The sequence below is a fragment of the Thamnophis sirtalis genome, unplaced genomic scaffold (assembly GCF_051295495.1).
Source record: "Thamnophis sirtalis isolate CommonGarterSnake01/CBP01778 unplaced genomic scaffold, rThaSir2_p1.2 scaffold_8, whole genome shotgun sequence".
Lineage (NCBI taxonomy): Eukaryota > Metazoa > Chordata > Lepidosauria > Squamata > Natricidae > Thamnophis > Thamnophis sirtalis.
The window spans coordinates 12,309,045-12,325,782 of NW_028261388.1; positions in this window are offsets into that span (position 1 = coordinate 12,309,045).

Genomic DNA, 16,738 nt, shown 5'->3' on the forward strand with positions numbered 1-16,738 from the left:
GGAATTGATTTTGTTCTTTTGCGTTAATTAGGTGGTATTCACCAATATGCACCGCTAAAAGTACAGACATTTCAATTAGGGGTTTTGAATCTCCAACTTGAAGATACATCTATTTTTGGACATTAATAACTGGGAATGGAACTGCATGCAGGTTAGAACAAGAATATATGTATTTCCTGTGATTGGCTTGGTATCCTTAAATCAAGTACAAACCTGTGAGTCTTTTTGTATTAATATAGCAATTTATGAAAAAGGAAAGGATTTCCTTTCCCTGAAATAGTTGTGCTTTGATTCCCTATTTTGATCTGATGAGATTTAGCAATAGATTAAATTTGCACATTTCTGCCTTACTTTGCTTTTATTTGTTTGTTTGGAGATTCATGTCTTGATAGATCTCTCTCTCTCTCTCTCTCTCTCTCTCTCTCTCTCTCTCTCTCCCTCCCTCCCTCCCTCCCTCCCTCCCTCCCTCCCTCTCTCTCTCTCTCTCTCTCTTTTTTTTTTTTTTGCAACAATATGGATATCTTCCAGGATATATTTTTTCAACTTCCTGATGTAGTTTATACTCAAGGATGGGTACCTGCCACTTCTAACCTCTTCTATAGAAGAGGTTCCACAAATCTACAGTGCCATTTACAACCAATTCTAGTTCCCTCCCCCTGCCCGTCCGCACATCATCAAGATGAAGAGCGAGAGGAGGAATTCTGGGAGTTGAAGTCCACAAGTCTTAAAGCTGTCAAGTTTCAACACCCCTGGGTTTTTTTTTTAAAGGGTTAGGGGTGCAAGGGTCTTGTAACTTGACAGCTTTAAGACTTGCACACTTCAATGCCAAAGTTCCTGAGCCAACATGACGGGAGGAGGAATTCTGGGAGTTGAAGTCCACAAGTCTTAAAGCTGTCAAGTTTGAACACCCCTGGGGTTTTTTTTACTAAAGGGTTAGGGGTGCAAGGCTCTTGTAATTTGACAGCTTTAAGACTTGTGTGCTTCAAATGCCAGAGTTTCTGAGCCAACATTTTGGTTGCTAAACAAGTGCATTATTAAGTGAGTTTCACCGCATTTTACAAGTTGGCCATACCCACCCAGTCACATGGCTGGCAAGCCACTCCCACAAAGGACTTAAAAATTGAAATTCAACGATTATGGCACAAACCAGCAGTGGTAATTCCAGTGGTAATCGGCGCACTGGGTGCTATTCCAAAAGCACTGGAATTACATTTAAAACAGTTAAAAATTGACAAAATCACCATCAGTCAAATGCAAAAAGCCGCACTGCTTGGATCTGCATGCATATTACGAAAATACGTTACGACGTCCTAGGCCCCTGGGTGGGTCCCGACTAGTAACCAATGCCAAATCCGGCGAAACAACTGGCCGCTGTGATACAATTGTATATTAATAATAATAATAATAATAATAATAATAATAATAATAATAATAATAATAATTCAGCAGCTGTTTAAAACAGATTGTTTTAAACTGCAAATGTTCTAAGTGAAAAGCTCAGTTGGCCTCATTTCTTAAAGATGAGAGGTTTTAGTGGTGGTGGTGGGGAAATACTAGATAGTGATTCATACACTGCAGTCAATTTTGTAGACTGGAAAGAAAGGGAAGGGGAGGAGAACAAAAGAGAAAGTGAAGGGAGGGAAATAATTATAGGTTGGGGAAGGAAAAAAGAAAGAAGGAAAATCTGGCATTTCAAGTCATTAATTTCTCTAATTAACCCACATTTATTTCATCCCTTTAAAATGATGACCCATTTAGTCTTAATTCAAATAGTTCCAAGACCATGAATACTACATAGCAGCCTTTAAAAATGGACCCATATTTTGGAGAAAGAAAAACCTGGATCTTTGCTGTTATATATGTATATGTTGACAGCAGCAAGGATGCTTTTATGCACAAGAACGGAAAGATACTTTTATTCTCACAATGGATGAAAGCCTGGAAAAACTGATGGAAATAGCACAGATGGCTAAATTAACTGTCCTGATCAAAGAAGGAAAGGGGGAAAAAAACCACACACCCATCTTTGATTCTACTTGGAAAGCATTTCTGGATTTTGTGCTTGAGAGGAAAAAAGATAAAACTTTTCATCTTTGACTTTGGGTTTTGCTGATTAGATAAGTTTGTTGTAGAAATGGCTAGTATAGACTAAGAATGCAAAATTAAAAACTTAAGGCTGTAATGTTATTATCTTATTCTATTGCGCTAAAAAGAGTTAGAAGGCAATGCTTTTTTTCTATTTTCCTCTATTCCTTACATTTCTCTCTCTCTCTCTCCCCCCCCCCTTTTCCCTGCCTCATTTTCTCACTATTTTCATTTTCATTTGTATTTCATACTAGTCGATAACCTGGCATTGCTCGGGTATTTATTTATAGGGGGGAAATGTCCGGACCAAACATAATTTCTAATGTTGGATTTTTCCCCCTTACCAAAGGGAGCTCCCTGGTGGAGTACTGCGAAGCCATTACCATGGCAACTCCACAGCGCTGTACAGTAGAAGCCAGTATGGCAGTACAGCACAACAGGCTGTATCTTAACAGAACACCCACCCCAAGAGGTCTTAGGGGTGTTTTACCCCCACAATATTTTTCTCCAGAGAGTAAGTCATCTGTGTACCAAGTTTGGTTGAAATTGGTCGAGGCGTTCCAGAGTTATGTTAGAACATAAATACACACATACAGAGTCATTCATATATATGTATAGGTTATGATAAGCTTAATAACATTATTTTAAAAAGAAAGAATGGACCTTGGTTTCAACCCATGTTAGACAGCCCCTTCCAAGTTGATGTTCACAGGTACATTTACCTTACCTGCAATTATTTATTTTTATTTATACATCATATTTTTAAAAATATCTCTCTCCTTCATGGAGTAAATTAACTGGAAGCACCTAAACAACCATAGTGGTTCACGCAAAGGCTGAGAAGGATGGGGTTGGACTAGAAGACCTCCAAGAGCCTTTTCAACTCTGTTTTTCTGCATTCTGCATTCTGATTCTTGAGCTGAGAGATGGCCTTTAAATCCCAAGACTGTAAGATAGACTGGGAAGTAGGTCGGGAGTCCTTTGGGTGAGGGTTTCCTTGGCAAATCAGTCAGGTTTCTTATTATCCATGAGAGTAGGAAAACAGCTGGCAGAGCTGAGGGGTGGAGTTAAGCATGTTATCAGCTCAGAGTTGTTACGTTGCCACAAACAGTCCCAGTCCAACCCCTCTTGAATTCCATTGGCCCTTATCTAGTGCCAATTTAGTATTGAACTTTAGTTGACTAGATTCTCATTGCTTTGAGCAATATATCTTTGAACCGCAATAATGTATGTTCCTGATCCCTTACGCCTGACAATGGGCAATGTTTAGGGGATTGGAAAGAGTGGGATGAAAAGGAGGTTCAAACTATTGAAAACAAGGCCTAAGAAAGAGTGTGGGATTGAACAAGAGGCCAAAGAATTATGTAGTATGTCTTATAACATGAGAATATTCTAAAGGCATGGAACATTTTTTTTTTGCATGTTTCTGCAAAGTGAATGCTGCTTTCTAAATATACTCTTTTTGGAAATTCCCACAGTGTAAGAAAGCTTTACTGACCAAAATGTTTTTGATGAAGAGGCGCAGAGCTAGGATTCCTATCTACATCTTGCTTCGGTTGCCATTATATTTAAAAAAATGTTGAAGCTCTAGAACAGTGATGGCTAACCTTTATATCCTCGTGTGCTGAAATCGTGTGCATGCACGACAGCATGCGCACACATGCCCACACCCATAATTCAATGCACCACGCCCCCCCCCTGTATTTGTGTTCGACCACCCTGCACTCCCCTGCCCTCGCTGGTTCGGTAGGTAGTAACTCAGCCAGCCACACACCCGAACTGGTTATATCGACGGCATGTGCAGAAGCAATTTTTACTACTGTGCATATGTGCATAGTGCATACCACGCATCAAGCGCACAGCGTGTCCCTGAACGAACGGGCAGTAACAAGAGTTAGAGTTAGAGTTTAGAGTTTTATTGATTTGTATGCCATCCACTCCGGAAGGACTCCGGGCGGCTTACAATAAAACAAGGGAGGGGGGATAATACACAAACAACATATTAAAATATACAACAGTCACAATTTCCGAGGGGCTGAATATTTTGAGAGCCCCCCGGCCTGCTGGAGCAGCCAGGACTTAACGGCTTTGTGGAAGGCCGGGAGGGTAGTAAGAGTCCGGATCTCCATGGGGAGATCGTTCCAGAGGGCTGGAGCTGCAACAGAGAAGGCTCTCCCCCGGGGAGTCGCCAGCCGACATTGGCTGGCAGATGGAATCTGGAGGAGACCTAACTTGTGTGATCTAATCGGTCTATGGGAGGTGATCGGCAGGAGGCGGTCTCTCAAGCCAGAACCCACCTCTGCCATGCATGTATGCGACCCTGCTGTGCTCCCCCTGTGCATTCGTTCAACACCCCCATGCTTCATTTTGGGCCTAGCGAGCCTCTCTGAAGCCTCCTGGGAGCAAAAATGGGCTTGGGGGGGACACTGCACCCCCATGCACCTATTTTGGGTGTAGCAGGCCTCCCTGAAGCCCCCTGAAACAGAAAATGGGGCACGGGGGAAGCCCATGACCCCCTGCCTCCATACATGCTCACATGTCTCCCACATATGCAGCAGAGACCCCAAAATCAGGTGACCGGCGGGAGGCCTGCGCGCATGCACAGTGGAGCTAAGCTGGGTGACGGCTCGCATGCCCGCAGAGAAGGCTCCATGTGCCCCTATGGCACGCGTGCCATAGGTTCGCCATCATGGGTCTGGTTTAATTAAAAGGAGGACTGGTGTGACATGATACCAGTGTTCCAATATTTGAGAGGGATCAACCTATTCTCTAAAGTGCCTGAATCAATGGATGGAAACTAATCAAGGAGAGAAGCAATCTAGAACTAACTCGTCACGGTGAGAACCATTAATCAGTGGAATGACTTGCCTCTATATAAGTTGTAAATGCTCCAACACTGGAAGTTTTAAAGAAGAGATTGGATATCCATTTGTTTGAAATGGTATGGGGTTTCCTGCCTTAGCAGAGGTTGGACTAGAAGACCTCCAAGATCCCTTCCAACTCTGTTATTTTGTTATCTCGCATAGGGTATTTCCAACTGCTCTGTGTTAAAAGAAGTTCCCTTACCCAAAATTTCTCTACTCAGTCAGCAGCCATGTTCTGTGACCGACTTGACATCTGCCAATCTCTCCCTGTTCTAAAATCTATGGACATGAAATCACTGGTTCTTGTCTAGCGGAGTATTTCAAGTGTGATCCCCAAATACCTCTGGCTTCGTTGCTGCGCGTGAGATACCTGCCAGGAATTGACAAACCGGTTTCCCCTCGCCCTCTCCAACAAAAACCTATTCAAACCAAATCTCAGCAGGCAGCAAGAAATTACAGGAAAGTCACTTAAAAGGAAAGGGAGAAAGATTGCTGTGCTTTGGTTTCCAGACCATTTCCGCAGTAAGCCAAAATTGATGGAATTTTGCAGGAATCCAGCTGCGTTCTTTTTGTGTGTGTGTGTGCGCGCTAAATTTTTATTAAAGATTTTTTAAAAGATTAAAAACAAACTAATATAAAGCAAGAAAAAGAAAAGAAAAAGACATCAAAGATAAAGATACCATAGGATAAAGATAAAATTCACTTTAACTTTTAAGAAAATGTAGGAAGTTTTAATTATGGTTGCAGTCCAAAATTCGGCATAGGACACCAGACAGCGAGCTTGTGACAAACTAAAACATTAAAAGAGAAAAACCAAAACTTCTGACTTAGAACAATCTATCAGACCTTAATGGCACCCAGAATTTATGTACAACAATTGTGACTTCCATTCTCTTCAGTTGTGACTTACTGTATTTTTCGGAGTATATTTTTCCCTCAAAAAAGAGGCTGAAAATCTGGGTGCGTCTTATATACTGAATACAGCATTTTTTTGCCTCCCGAAACCTCGCCCCCTTCACCAAAGGCTTTGGTGCAGAGCCTTTAGGAGGCTTTCAGAGTGTTCCTGGGGGCTGGGGAGGCAGAAACGAGCGAAAAACAGGCCAGGAGCACTCTATAAGCCTCCTAAAGGCTATGCATGCTCTTTTTTTTTAATAAGAAATGGGCCCATTTTCATGAAAAACAGGCCATTTTTTGCTCGTTTGGGGGGGGGACCCCACAGGAGCACTCTACAAGCCTCCTAAAAGCTATTCATGCCCTTTTTTGGGGGTGGGGAAACAAGTTCGTTTTTGCGAAAAACACCATTTTTGGGAGGTCTGCAGAGTGCAAAAACTTTGGTTTTTTAATTTACCTCTTCGAAACCTTGGTGCAGCTTATACTCCAGTGTGTCTTATATTCCAAAAAATACGGTAACTAGTTTCTCATTAACTGCCTGGAAATGTTGAAATATCGGAGCCATGGTATCTAAAATGAAGGGGTCCTGTGTTGTCATGCACTGTGTAGAGATTTTGGGAGCGTTACCTTCTTGGCAGAGATTAATTATCTCTGGGCTGTTAATTTAGATGGACTTTGTGTTCAAGGGATGAAGGCAGCTTCTATAATCTTCCCTCCCAGCATCTAACATCATTAGTGGCTGAAGTAGATTACTTAATGAGAAAGATCCATCATTTACGATAATGGGTTCCCTGGGAAGCGGTGTGTTATGTACGTACGTACATAGCACAGATTTGCATGTCCCCGTGGATTGGTTCGCCAAATCGCGGGAAGTTTAAATCGCTTTCATTGGTTGGCTAGTCTGCCGGAGCTCAATAAATGGAGAGTTTCGGCAGCCTGCTGGTAGTTTGTATTGCAGCGGCTAAGGAAATAAAAGGTGTTGAAAGTTTCTCAAGCCTATTGTCTCTTCTTCCCGCACCGATCTAATACGGTGCGTTGCACATTTCATTACCACCAATTCGCCGGGTGCATATGGCATAAAAGAGCCGAGGTGGCGCAGTGGTTAGGGTGCAGTACTGCAGGCCACTTCAGCTGACTGTTATCTGCAGTTCAGCGGTTCTAATCTCACTGGCTCAAGGTTGACTCAGCCTTCCATCCTTCCGAGGTGGGTGAAATGAGGACCCGGATTGTTGTTGGGGGCAATATGCTGACTCTGTAAACTGCTTAGAGAGGGCTGAAAGCCCTATGAAGCGGTATATAAGTCTAACTGCTATTGCTATTGCTATATCCCTTCTGAGCATGTGCCCTGCCTTCCATGCATGCACTTTGCTCATGCACACGTCTTCTGCGCATGCGCCTGGTCTCAAAAACATATCTAAATAGGACAGCATAGAGCCGGGGTGGGTTGGTGGGCCACGGATGATTTTGCCTACCGCTTCGGCCGAACCGGTCCAAACCGGCTGAATACCACCTCTGTCCCTGGGTAAGAATAAAGTTTCAATGCTCTGTTGCTTGGAAGCTCTTTTCCCCGCAGGCTTATTGGACCAGAGTGATTTTTTTTAAAAATTTCCTCACCTGGACTGGGAAGCTGAGAAGGTACCAGCTGTTATAATGCACCGGTTATTGTACAGTCAGGGATATTCATCAAGAAAAGAGATAAGGAGATAAACATACATGAATACGTAAGTCAGGGAATGTATCACTTGGAGGAATTGATGTTGTTTGTTTTGATGCCATGACTGGCAAAGCAAAGCAAAATAAAAAACAGTAGAACTTTTTCTTAGAGCAGCTTGCCCTTCATCCATCCAACTGTTGTGGCCCATCAGTGGCCAGCGGCAGAGTCGGACAGTGAGGAGGTTGGGGAGAAACATGAGCCAGTCCTGGAGTCTGGGAAAGGCTCTGATGAGGGCTCTGTGTCGGAGGCATAGAGGGGGCCAGAGCTGTCTGACCGTTATCAGCTGCCTTCGGAGACAGACATCAGTGGGGCAGACAAACAGCTGGAGCCTGTTCCCAGTGTGAGCATGCACAGAGTTGCCAGATGAAGGGAACAGCTAGGGAACAAGGGTCAACTTGGGAGTAAGATCACAGGCGGATGGTGAATGGCCCCTCCCAGAGGAAATAAGAGGAGCAAAAGGGGAGGGGGTGTTTGCAGGAAACAATTAGTTCATTCCTGCATTCTTGCCAAGTACTGCGGCGTCTGAAAGATATTGGCCTAGCCCCTCTCCAAACCTGATAAAGGTTGGTAACTGTGAACTATCTTGAAAGACGAAGCCAATAGTGGTGGGAATGGTTAGCGGAAGAAGGGGCCAGAAAAAAACATGCTGGCTTGATACTATCAAAGCTGATACAAAGATGACCATCCAACAACTGAAAGAATTTGTGCTTGACAGTGTAGCATGGAGAGCCCTTGCCTATAAAGTTGCCAAGGGTCCGGCATGACTGAATGGTTAAAACTTGTGCGTGCATGTGTGTGTGTGTGTACTGGCTCCACACACCAACATGGTGTTCATCATTACGTCCATCCATTTGTCATTCTCCAAAGTGCTTTCTTGGGAACAATCTATGGTCCTTGACTTTACTACGAAGAGGTGCCCACCTTGATTGGCAAAGTGCTGGTTTACTCCATCCTCGTGTGGAACCCATCATAAATACTTGCTCATTCCTGACTGTTCATTCTTGTTCTACTGGTTTGGGCTTGCATAGAAGCTCCATTATTAGCAAGGACTTGACCTAAGCTGACACAATTATCTGCCTTATTTAAGAAATCTCTTTGTGCGATCAGGTATTAAGAGGATAAGGCGTGCCACTTTTAAGCTTTCAAGTGCCACCCTGTGAGTGGAGAGATTGGAAGGAGTCAGCAGTCTGGGTGAGCTGTCTCTTTTGGTCAACAGTCATGGCAAAGCCCGACTTGAATCCTAGCTGAGCCCCATTTCTGCTTGCCCAAATGCGATTTGTTTGTTTGTCCTGATATCAAAGAGCTGTTACAAAGGCAAACGGAGATCGTTGGACCACCTGGCAAACGGAGATCGTTGGACCACCTGGTTGTGACCACCTGGACACGGAGGTGGATGGTTAGGAAATTGTCATCCAAGAACGTTTAAAGTGCAAGAGCTCATGTTTATACAAGACATTTGTGATAGAGGATGATGGCAAGGAATTTCCCCCAGATATTGAAAGACTCGGTCAAGATGGGAAAGGGGCAAAGAAGCAGGAAAACTAGCAATGTGTTGGCATTCTTGAGGAAGGCGTAGAAGGATGGACACTGGATATGCAAAATCACTTGTTCTTCGAGGTCCTGCTACTTGCTGCAAGAATGATTGCTTAGATGATGCTTTGCACAGATAGTTGCAAATAAAATAATTCTTGCCAGCAGGTAAGTCTGCAATGCTCATAGCTGGATAGATCCAATCCTATTATTTTTTGCAACTTGAGAAATCCCTGTCTAAGTGCAAGCAGAATTCCAAGTGTGGTAGAGATGGTTGTTGTTGTTGTTGTTGTTGTTGTTGTTGTTGTTGTTGTTAACTCCATTCATTAAACATGAAACTCAGTCAACTGAACATTCAAAAATGCATCACAAATACCACTGACTGGTGCTAATGGTTGATACGGGTTGCTGCCAGCGTCCTAGGTATCAACCAAATACCTTCTTAAAATGTACAATGTTCCGAGTAGCACAGTTTTTTTGCAGTTCCGCTGGTGTTTATTGCTGAAAGCTGCAATTTCTTGATGTATTTTATTAAATTCTTAGACATGGTACCAAGTGCCTCCGATGACAATGGGCATCACTGTTACATGTTTCATCCATAATCGCGTATTGGAATTATTATTATTATTTAAAAATATAGAGTGTTTTTTTTAAGTCCATGAAAGCAAGAAAGGGAGATTTTAGCTTCAGGCATCAGTTCATCCTAAGGAGTAGGTAACAAGCTTAGCTAGAAATATTGCATGAGATTAGCTTTTGTTTTGACAAGGTGTGTGTTTAAGCTTAAATTGTTGTCTTTGATGACTATTGTCTGTGCATTGTCTCAGTCCTTACGCAAATTGGCCCGTCTACATATTATCACCTCATGATTACATTAATAGCATATTTACCATCCAGGGAACTGCTCAGAACTTCATAGTGTTTATACAGGTGGTCCTTGACTTACAACCACAATTCATCATCATCTTCAGTGACCCTATAATCCCTTGCGGGGTGGAGGCAATTGAATGGAGCGGAGTGTTTACTGGCCAGATGCTCTTCTTGTCGGCAATGCAGTGTTTTGCTCAGCAGGGTTCCACCACAAATCCGCGAAGCCTTAATCCGCGGAGACATAAGCGTGAAGACTAATTCGTGCCGTTCAAAGCACTAAGGAAAAATGCGACCCTACCGCGATGACATAATCGCGGAGGGCAAATCCGCGCCTTCCCAAGCACTCAGTACCCTAAACCTAACCCTAAACCTAACCCTAACCCTAAACCTAACCCTAAACCTAACGCTAAACCTAACCCTAAACCTAACCCTAAACCTAACCCTAAACCTAACCCTAACCCTAACCCTAAACCTAAACCTAACCCTAAACCTAACCCTAAACCTAACCCTAAAACAAACCCTAAAACAAACCCTAAAACAAACCCCTAAATCTAATCCTAACCCTTACCTTAATGGAAATCGGCTTTCTGCCGCGGCGCCGTTTTAAAGCGCCCTTCTGTTGCTGCGCTGTTGTCGCGGCGGTGATGACGCATGGTGATGACGTCACCGCTATTTTGATGAGCGCGGTTTTGTCGTGCCACGGTTCAGCAGATGCATTCTCATTGTGCCCAGAGAGAGAAATCTCTGCCTCTAGCTAGGATCAAACTCACAGCCTCCTGAGTGTGAGGCGAGAGCTCCACCGCTAGGCCACCACACCCCTCGACTTATGACCACAACTGAGCCCCAAATTCATATGGCTAAGTGAGACATTTGTTAAGTGAGCTTTTGCCCCATTTTATAACCTTTCTTGCCACAGTTGTTAATTGAATCACTACAGTCGTTAAGTTGTTTAACATGGTTGCTAAATGGATCTGGTTTCCCCATTGACTTTGTTTGTCAGAAGGTTGCAAAAAGGGATCACCTGACCCTGGGACACTGCAACCGTCATAAATATGAGTCAGTTTGCCAAGCATCTGAATTTTGATAAGTCGACCTTGGGGATGCTGCAATAGTCATCAGTGTGAAAATGGTCCTTTTTTAAGTGCTGTCGTAACTTTGAACGGTCAGTAAATGAACGGTTGCAAGTCGAGGATTATCTCTACTGTACTGTATCTATTTCCTAGATTATGTCTTTTGAAGTCTCTGCAGACTTTCCTCCTTTATCAATAAATGCTTTGCATGTGATGCAAATGGCAAAATAATGTTTACATTTCTTTCCCTTCCAATAAAACTCGACTATCTCTTAGGAGATTGGCCTGTTTCCCATACAGGGAGAGAGGAAAGTTTGATGTCAATGATCACACACCTCAGTGCTACAAGGGCCAGGAGATGGTGCTGTAGAACCTATGTGCCTTTCTCATTTTACGTGTCAGTAAAGTCAATCTCTTTTTACTTGTCTTCGCAGCCTTGGAGAGCCCCATCACATGCCAGGATTATCAGGGGGGAGGTCTGATAAAGGTTACTGGCAGAGGTGGATTGAAAATTTTTAGCAATGGGTTCTCTGCCCGGTTGCTGGGTGGCCATGGCTATGGGGGCATGGTCTAGACCATGGGTCGGCAAACTTAAACACTCAAAGAGCCATTTGGACCCGTTTCCCACAGAAAAGAAAACACCGGGAGCCACAAAGGTCCTAACCGGAAGCCCCCTGTTCAATTCTGGAGCTGACCGGAAGTTCAGTTCCCGCACCATAGAGTATCCTCCTAGCACGGCGGCGTACTTTTTCCTCTACGTGTCATAACCGAAAGCCCTATCAATTGTGCAGACAACTGGAAAACCCTCCCCTTGCCATAGAGTCTTCTCCTGGCACACTGTGCTTCTCTTCCCCCCACCCTGCCACCGGAAGCTCCTCTCAAAATTGTGGCACTGACCGGTGATGGAGCCGCAGCAAAGGGAGGAAAGAGTCACATGCAGCTCCAGAGCCGCAGTTTGCTGACCCCTGGTCTAGTCGGCTTTCTGCACCATGGCAGGGGGGGGGATTTTTGCCCTCCCCAGGCTTTGGAGGCTTTCCTCCAGCGTCAGGGAAGGCGAAAATAGTCTCCCCCAGGCTCTGGAGACTAGAAACGGACTCATTTCTGGACTTCTGATACTTTCGATAGGCCCGTTTTTTGCCCTCCCCAGTCTCTGGAGGCCTTCTTTGAGCCTCCATGAGGGTGAAAATGGCCTCCTCCAGGCTCCGGAGGCCCTCCAGAGGGTGGAAATGGGCCTGTTTCCAGACTTCCAGTACTTCCAGTACTTCCGGTATACCTGTTTTTTGCCCTCCCAGAACTTCCATGTGGGCCCTGCAGTTACCTGGCATGTTGAACGGGCTGTGTGGAGACTCCTGGGAGGGGAGGGTCAGGGTAGGTGGGGTCAGCCGGTCCTTGTAACTACCGGTTCAGCAAATCAGATTAAAATTAACATCTGGTTCATCCGAACCGATTGAATCCCACCCCTGAATACTGGTGATGACAGCAATAATTGTCAAGCTGCACACCAAGGTTCTGTATTTGTGGTTTGTGCAGTTGAGTAGTTGCTTCTGGTTCTTCATAACACAATAGGCATCGTTTCATTGGGATTGCTTGTTAGAAATTGCTGTTTTGAGTTCTTCTAAGCATCTAACTGTTGGCTTCAGTCAGCTTCTACTTTTTTAATTCTTTGATTCCCCCGCCTCCCCACCAAACTTTGAGGTCTTCCTCCATTACTCTTCTCCACCATTATGCGTCCAGACTGTTTAGGTATTTGCTTCATTGACCAGCAACAGGATAAATGGACTGAAATTACACTGGCGATGGGTGAAATGTTGGAAGATCTGAAAGAACAAGCTAGGGACAGATCATTATAGTAAAAAAACTACCTACGTGGTTGCTAAGACACCTTGATGATAATAACTAGTCAATATCAAGGCACGTTGTTATTGTTTGGTCTGATATTCCAGATCACCCAACCACCCAGACTATGTGGCAGCTGAGAAATGGAAAGATGGCTGTTGCAGGCCTGGTGAGTTTTGAAGTTAGCAAGCAAGATTTAATAGATGAACAGAGTTGGAAGGGACCTTGCAGGTCATCTAATCCAACCCCCTGCCCAAGCAGGAGACCTTACATCTGCCTCTACCTAGGATCGAACTCACAACCTCCTGATTGTGAAGTTGTGAGAGCTCCACCTCTAGGCCACAGCAAGCAAGCAAATTATATTAGTTACTTCTAATGGGAAACATGGTTTCATTTCATTTCATATGGAATTGAAGTCCAAGGTATTCTCAACAATTTTTCTCAGCACCATGGGATGCTACGCACAGTTATTTTTACTGTGTACCACAATAAACTTAACATAAGCAAAAAATGACATATATATGTATTCTTTTGTCCTCGTATGGTAGCTCAGAGACTACCATATGAGGACAAATCATGCATTGCAAACATTGCTTGGAGGTGGGAGATACTTCTAATATAATCTACCAGATCCAGTGGTGGGTTCCGGATCCTGTTGCAACCGGTACACTACACACGGGGCCGGGCGTGCTAGTCGGGCACGTACTCTGCACAGGCTTAGTCTTCTGAGCTTTTGGACTTATGCCGGAATCCATTCTCAGGGAACCAAAGCACACCGTATGTTTTGGGTTCTTCTAGTATTTATGTGGTGCCTAGTTGAGTGTTGCTTTTTATTGGTTAGCAATAGCAATAGCAGTTAGACTTATATACCGCTTCATAGGGCTTTCAGCCCTCTCTAAGCGGTTTACAGAGTCAGCATATCGCCCCCACAGTCTGGGTCCTCATTTCACCCACCTCGGAAGGATGGAAGGCTGAGTCAACCTTGAGCCGGTGAGATTAGAACCGCTGAACTGCAGATAACAGTCAGCTGAAGTGGCCTGCAGTACTGCACCCTAACCACTGCGCCACCTCGGTTCTTAGGTGGTTGATTGGGGTGTTGGTTGCTGGATATTAAGGCATCGGTTATTGTTTCCTTGTGCTGCCAGGACCTTGGTTCCTAAGTACGAGATAAGTTTGACGGACAAGGGGCACATTTCCCGGCCTTCGATCCTTTCCCTGGCTATCTTTGTACCTGCTCGGCCAACAATCTTAGTAGCTGCCAAATTGGATACATGTCCTTTTTCATTGCAATGTGAGGCTACCAATGAGTTTGGGTCTTTTCATCTGACTGTTCACTTGTGTTCTTGTAATTTGATGGTTAGCTTCCTCCCCGTCTGTCCTACATAGTCACAGGGGCAATCCGACTCACAGGGGATCTGTTCAGTGGTGGGTTCTGGATGGTACAGCCCAGTACGGCTGTACCGGTAGTAGCCAGAAGCAGCGGCCACTGTACCGGTACAGTGGCTTGTTTGGCCCACCCGCCTACCCACGTTCCATAGCTGTTTATATGGAACTGCCTCCCCCAGGTTCCCGAGGCCCTCCAAAGGCCGGAAACTAGCCTGTTTCCGGCCTTCCAGAACTTCCAGGAGGCCCGTTTGCTTCCCTCCCCAAGCCTCCATGTGGGCCCTGAACATCTAAAGTGGGCCACGTGGAGACTCCTGGCAGGGGTGGGGCGTAGTGGGTGGGGACAGCCAAGGGTGGGATTTGGAGGTTCTCTGAACCGGCCATAACGTTAGTTATGGGTTCTCCCGAACCTGGGCAAACCCATAGCAGCTTACCTCTGGTGCCATCTCTTCTTTACAGCTCCCTTGGTCTGTAGATCTTAGTTTTATCTTTCTCCTTGGTTTTGCCCATCTTTGCACAAAACATTCCCTTGATTTTCTTAAATAACTCTCCAATTCAATTCCTGTCCTCAATTACTTCACATGGCTTATTTAGATGTCATTCAGTTGGGCCACATGCTCTCTTGCCTATTGCTTACCATGTGAGTATAGACACGTTGTGCTTTTTGCCTTTTAGGATGTATTTATTTGCTTCGCCTTTAATGATATCATATCTTTTGCTCCAGAAGTCTCCCGGCAGCTCATGGATCAAATCCAATCCATTAAATCTATTCCTCGGTATTTAATGATATGGCACATTGCCGAGGCTGCTGTACCTTATGGGTTTGATGAATTGCATTTGTTTCCTTTAGTTCAAGTTGTAATTTTGCAAGGTGTTTATGATTATGAAAGGAGCCGTGTCTGCACCAGGTCTTGTTTTGGCTCACTAAAGAAAACTTCCCCGCCTTTGCTCGAAGATATATAGTCAATTTGGTTTCAGTATTGTTCATGTGGTGATATTCAATATGTATTCTTGGAACGCAGTACTTGTTATGAGTATATTTGGCACAACACTATTAATCTGGCTCCTGCTTCAGTTTGAACACTAAAAATATTTTTTCCTCCATTTTCCAGATGCTATTTTACTTCCAACTTTAGTACTCTAGTCTTTTGTAATTACTAGGACATCTTTTTGGGGGGCATTATGCTGAAAAGGTGTTGAAAATCATTAGAGAACTATCCGACCACTGCTTCCTCTGCATTTATGGGAGGAATATAAACTTGAATCACTGTAATACAGGTAGTCCTTGACTTATGGCAGTATCTGAGCCCAGAATTATGCTTGTAAGCTATGTTCGTTGTTAAGCAGGTCATCACGTGACCAACCCATTTTACAACATTTAAGCAAATACTATGTTCATTAAGCAAGTACCAACAAACTCATTGTTCGAATGGGTGTTTTACTAAAGTAAGGTTCTACATTTAGGCAAGAAAAACCAAATGCACAGGTACAGTATATATGACACCTCACTCAATAGTAGTAACTGTGAGAGGGATCTTGGAGTCCTAGTGGACAACCATTTAAATATGAGCCAGAAGTGTGCAGCAGCTGCCAAAAAAGCCAACACAGTTCTAGGCTGCATTAACAGAGAACCAAGATCGCATGAAGTGTTAATACCACTTTATAATGCCTTGGTAAGGCCACACTTGGAATATTGCATCCAGTTTTGGTCACCACAAAGTAAAAAAGATGTTGAGATTCTAGAATTGAATTTGAATTTGAATTTGAATTTATTACATTTCTATGCCGCCCTTTTCCCCGAAGGGGACTCAGGGCGGCTCACAACCCAAGTCAAGGGGGAAGGGTACAAATAAGGAATAAAAAGACAGACAAAACAATACCATAGTTTAAAAGCACACAACAACCATACCATTCAAGGGGGGGGAAGACTCATTAGCCCCAGGCCTGTCGGAATAGCCAGGTTTTAAGGGCTTTGCGGAAGGCCTGGAAGGTGGTGAGGGTTCGAATCTCCACGGGGAGCTCGTTCCAAAGGGCCGGAGCAGCCACAGAGAAGGAATACGGAGGAGGCCTAATCTGTGGGATCTAATCTGTCTATTGGAGGTGATCAGCAGCAGGTGGTCTCTCAAGAAAGAGTGCAGAGAAGAGCAACAAAAATGATTAGGGGACTGGAGGCTAAAACATATGACGAATGGTTGCAGGAACTGGGTATGTCTAGTTTAATGAAAAGAAGGACTAGGGGTGATATACACAGGTGTGTCCCAGGTGGGTGGGCAGAACCTCCCACGGCCGCTACTACCGGTTCACCCGATCCGGGCCGAACCAAGAGCAACCTACCTCTGACCTGAGGGTAGAACAAGAAGCAATGGGTGGAAACTAATGAAAGAGAGAAGCAACTTAGAACTAAGGAGAAATTTTCTGGCAGTAAGAACAATTAACCAGTGGAACAACTTGCCTCCAGAAGTTGTGAATGCTCCAACACTGGAAGTTTTTAAGATTGG